This window comes from Battus philenor, unplaced genomic scaffold (assembly GCF_028537555.1).
Source record: "Battus philenor isolate CCGP_79_NKW_IND1 unplaced genomic scaffold, ilBatPhil1.0.hap1 SCAF_43, whole genome shotgun sequence".
In the NCBI taxonomy this organism is placed as follows: domain Eukaryota; kingdom Metazoa; phylum Arthropoda; class Insecta; order Lepidoptera; family Papilionidae; genus Battus; species Battus philenor.
Genome location: NW_027181708.1, coordinates 97,501 through 102,500, shown reverse-complemented (window position 1 = coordinate 102,500; position 5,000 = coordinate 97,501). Strand labels below are relative to the sequence as shown.

The following is a 5,000-nucleotide window of genomic DNA, read 5'->3' as shown; positions in this document are numbered from 1 at the left end:
CGTTAGAAAATCGATACACGAACGGGACCGGACTCTGTCGTTTTCCGAAATCGATACGCGAACGCCCGAGTGACTATCCGCACCCCGAGGCCGGGCCGCACGATCTTTATTACGGACCGCTACCGTCTCGACGACGACGACGACGACGACGACGACGACGACGACGACGACGACGACACCTTTCTTTGTCTCAGTCGACATCGCGTATGAAAGAGTGCGATCGTCATCAGCACGAAATTTATGCATCGATACGCGAACGGGACCGGACTCTGTCGTTTTCAGAAATCGATACGCGAACGCATCGGCGGCTGGCTACGCGCAATCCGCGATCGGGTCGAACGATGATGATGATGATGATGATGATGATGATGATGATGATGATGATGATGATGATGACGACGACGATGACATCGAGATCAGGGTCAGATATAGATATGTAGATCGGTGGTATGCAATCGATACGCGAACGCTCTATCGCGCTACGCGGAGACGCATACAGTCGTTCCCGCATATACATGGGACTGGCGCGAGACGCGCCGGTCGGCCGAATCGAGTTCTCTCCGATGCTCTTCTGTTTTGTTTTGTTTGTTGGTGGTTGTGGAGTGTGGAGTGTGTTTTTTTGGTTGGTGGGGTGTGTGTGGTGGTGGTGTTAGTTTGTTTGCGGAGATTGCGTTTTTTTTAGATTTAGTTTTTTTTTTTTTTTTTTTATAAAAAAAAAAAAATTTAAAAATTATTCTTAGAAAACGCGCGCGAATCGAACAAAACTAATAACACCGATACACAAACAACGCGCGCCACCAACGAGAACGCCCGAAACTGAAACTTCTATAACCGACAAACGCACGAACGACACAGCGGCGGCGGAGGAGGGAAGAAAAAGGGGATCATCTCCCCACAACAACACACCGTAAACTGTGTCGGACGACGTCTCCGTTATGTAAGAGCGGAAGGCGTAAGAGAACGTCTCGTTTAATTAACGCGAACGGCGTTGGGCTCCCGAGTCGACTTCGGGGCGGCCCTTAACGCATCGCATCAACGAGCTCGTCGCGCGCTAGTCGCGCGACGGTCGATCATGATATATAAATCAAGGATTTCGGATCTCTCTAAAACCGGGCTGGAAATCGGTCATTGTTCGTTTTGCGAAACGATATTTTATAAAAGTGAAGATTTGTATGTGTCTCGTCAAAGAACGTTCCGATGAATCGGACGCGATGCCGCGTCCAAAGTAAATCTGGACGAACGCGAGGCGAGTGTTGAGATATACATTTTCCTCCGTGAACAGATAGAAAAACGAATTCATTTTGTTGTTGCGGTGTGGTGTTGTGTGTGTATTGTAATAAATACGCACGCACGCACGCACGCACGCAAAAAGCTACCTAGGCACCGGCGCGTCACGGCGTTTCGAACGTCCGACGCGTCGCTTGTCACACGTCTATCATATCATCATCACCCTCATATCTCTCGTATGTGCGGTGTTGGTGTGTGTTAGCTCTACTAGCTAGCTCCCTGGTTGATCCTGCCAGTAGTTATATGCTTGTCTCAAAGATTAAGCCATGCATGTCTCAGTGCAAGCCGTATTAAGGCGATACCGCGAATGGCTCAATATATCAGTTTTGGTTCCTTAGATCTTACCTCGGTTACTTGGATAACTGTGGTAATTCTAGAGCTAATACATGCAATCAGAACTCTGACCAGTGATGGGATGAGTGCTTTTATTAGATCAAAACCAATCGACGGAGGGCCTCGCGTCCGAAGTCGTTAATTTTGATGAATCTGGATAACTTTTGCCGATCGCATGGTCCAGCACCGGCGACGCATCTTTCAAATGTCTGCCTTATCAACTTTCGATGGTAGTTTCTGCGACTACCATGGTTGTCACGGGTAACGGGGAATCAGGGTTCGATTCCGGAGAGGGAGCCTGAGAAACGGCTACCACATCCAAGGAAGGCAGCAGGCGCGCAAATTACCCACTCCCGGCACGGGGAGGTAGTGACGAAAAATAACGATACGGGACTCTTACGAGGCCTCGTAATCGGAATGAGTACACTTTAAATATTTTAACGAGGAACAATTGGAGGGCAAGTCTGGTGCCAGCAGCCGCGGTAACTCCAGCTCCAATAGCGTATACTAAAATTGTTGCGGTTAAAAAGCTCGTAGTTGCATTTGTGCGCCGCGCTGTCGGTGCACCGCATCCGCGGTGATACTGACACGTCTGCGGAGCATATCGTCGGTGAGCCGTCGGTAAAACGGCGGTTCAATATCAAAATCCTATCGCGGTGCTCTTCGGTGAGTGTCGAGATGGGCCGACAATTTTACTTTGAACAAATTAGAGTGCTCAAAGCGGGCTCAAAATGCTGCTTGAATATTTCGTGCATGGAATAATAGAATATGATCTCGGTTCTATTTTGTTGGTTTTCAGAACTCCGAGGTAATGATTAATAGGGATAACTGGGGGCATTCGTATTGCGACGTTAGAGGTGAAATTCTTGGATCGTCGCAAGACGAACATCAGCGAAAGCATTTGCCAAAGGTGTTTTCATCAATCAAGAACGAAAGTTAGAGGTTCGAAGGCGATTAGATACCGCCCTAGTTCTAACCGTAAATATGTCATCTAGCGATCCGCCGACGTTACTACGATGGCTCGGCGGGCAGCTTCCGGGAAACCAAAGATTTTGGACTCCGGGGGGAGTATGGTTGCAAAGCTGAAACTTAAAGGAATTGACGGAAGGGCACCACCAGGAGTGGAGCCTGCGGCTTAATTTGACTCAACACGGGAAATCTCACCAGGCCCGGACACCGGAAGGATTGACAGATTAACAGCTCTTTCTTGATTCGGTGGGTGGTGGTGCATGGCCGTTCTTAGTTGGTGGAGCGATTTGTCTGGTTAATTCCGGTAACGAACGAGACTCTAGCCTGCTAAATAGGCGTCGTCATTTAGGTGTGCGCCGCTCCGGTGGCGCAACTCACTGGCGACGTATTAAAATTCTTCTTAGAGGGACCGGCGGCTTCGAGCCGCACGAGATTGAGCAATAACAGGTCTGTGATGCCCTTAGATGTCCTGGGCCGCACGCGCGCTACACTGAAGGAATCAGCATGTTCTCCCTGGCCTAGAGGCCCGGGCAACCCGTTGAAACTCCTTCGTGCTGGGGATTGGGGTTTGCAATTATCCCCCATAAACGAGGAATTCCTAGTAAGCGCGAGTCATAAGCTCGCGTTGATTACGTCCCTGCCCTTTGTACACACCGCCCGTCGCTACTACCGATTGAATGATTTAGTGAGGTCTTCGGACCGACACGCGGTGGCTTCACGGCCGTCGGCGTTGCTGGGAAGTTGACCAAACTTGATCATTTAGAGGAAGTAAAAGTCGTAACAAGGTTTCCGTAGGGGAACCTGCGGAAGGATCATTAACGTGTGTGTATGTGTGCGAGACGCGTGATATGTTCACGAACGTTGTTGCGCCGCTGTTGCTGTTGCTGTTGTTGCTGTTGCGACGACGACGACGACGACGACGACGACGACTTCGTACATACCGTGTTTACACATATATATATGTAATACATCCATAATGATATATATATACGACATATATACATATATATGTACGTACGCGCGCGCGCTGCTGTTCGTATCTAATGCGGACGAGCGCGCGCGCGTGTGCGTGCGTGTGTGTGTGCGTGTTTGTATATATGTATAAAAAATAAAATGTGAAATAATTGTCTCTAGCGTCTATTACGCCTAACGGCGCAGCGGCGACGGCGCCGTGGCGGTGGCCGGTGGCGGTGGTGGCATTCGTCGAAAGTGCTACCGCCGCCGCTGCCTCCGCCGCCGTCGAAGCGGCCGGGTGGCGGAAAAACGCCGAGAGACGAGCGCCGACCGGGGCATACCAAACGGAGCGTTCGAAGCGGTGAAAATCCCCACTGCCTAGCTCAGGCCCTTTATTGTCGGTTGGCGCTATACAAAACGAAATTTAAGCGGTTAGAAAGATGACAATGTCGTGCGTCACGCCAGCTCGTTGGGGGGTGCGCGGGTCGTCGTCGTTCATCATTCTAAAGGATTCGCGTCGGGGCGTTAAGCTTTTTCGGTGCCGTTTCTTTATGAACGCCTCGGCGCACATGAATTCGACCAACTTTCGACGTTAATACATAAAAACGGACAATCAAGTGGCCGACGGCGAGAGCCGTAGGCCGCTACCGTAAGTAATAACAACATTAAGAAAAAACCATTACCCTGGACGGTGGATCACTTGGCTCGCGGGTCGATGAAGAACGCAGTTAACTGCGCGTCATAGTGTGAACTGCAGGACACATTTGAACATCGACATTTCGAACGCACATTGCGGTCCGTGGAGAAATATCCAGGACCACTCCTGTCTGAGGGCCGGCTGTTAAAATATAAAAACCACACTGTTCGGTGTAGAACGCGCGCTACGTGCGCTCGCGCCGGTCGATGCGCGCGGCGGTGACGCGCGACGCGGCGGCGGCGGGTTGGTGGGGGGTGATGAACGAGCTCGCGGACGGTGCGATGGGACGATCTCTAATAAGAGTCTCTCGTCCGCGCCGCCGCGGCTCTCACTCTCTCTCTCTCTCACTATCCGCCGTCGCTGTCGTCGCGCTGCCGCTGCCGCACTACCGCGCGCGGGCGAGCGGGCGCGCGCTCTTTCGAACAATTGACGGTTTCCGTTGAACGTTCTTCGCGACGGACGACGGACGGCGGGGTGCTGCACCCCTCACGTCCGCGTACGCGCGGAGCGCGTTTACGGTCCGTTTAAATATATCGAATTGTATTGAATATGAAACGAGTGTGAAAAGATTACACGCATCGCTAAGACGCGAGTCTTCGTAGTGCGGTCTTCGTCCGAGCTCATCGGTTCGTGTATACGATATAATAAAATATATCGGAAGCACAGACGACGCGTCTCCGACGGATGCGACCGGCAGGCGGTGAATGTTTTCTTGCGCGGCAAGCGTAACGCACACACAAACATATGTAAGTAAACATTA

The 5,000-nt window shown here is 51.2% G+C and overlaps 2 non-coding genes across 2 annotated transcripts; both read left to right on the top strand.

The window, feature by feature from the left end:
- The first annotated feature begins 1,503 nt into the window (after positions 1 to 1,503).
- Positions 1,504 to 3,407, top strand: LOC137929166 (small subunit ribosomal RNA). Its single transcript, XR_011108736.1, has one exon. It is a non-coding gene; the product is annotated as a small subunit ribosomal RNA (ribosomal RNA).
- An 816-nt stretch (positions 3,408 to 4,223) lies between these two features.
- LOC137929153 (5.8S ribosomal RNA) lies at positions 4,224 to 4,380 on the top strand. The gene has a single exon (XR_011108724.1). It is a non-coding gene; the product is annotated as a 5.8S ribosomal RNA (ribosomal RNA).
- The last annotated feature ends 620 nt before the right edge of the window (positions 4,381 to 5,000 follow it).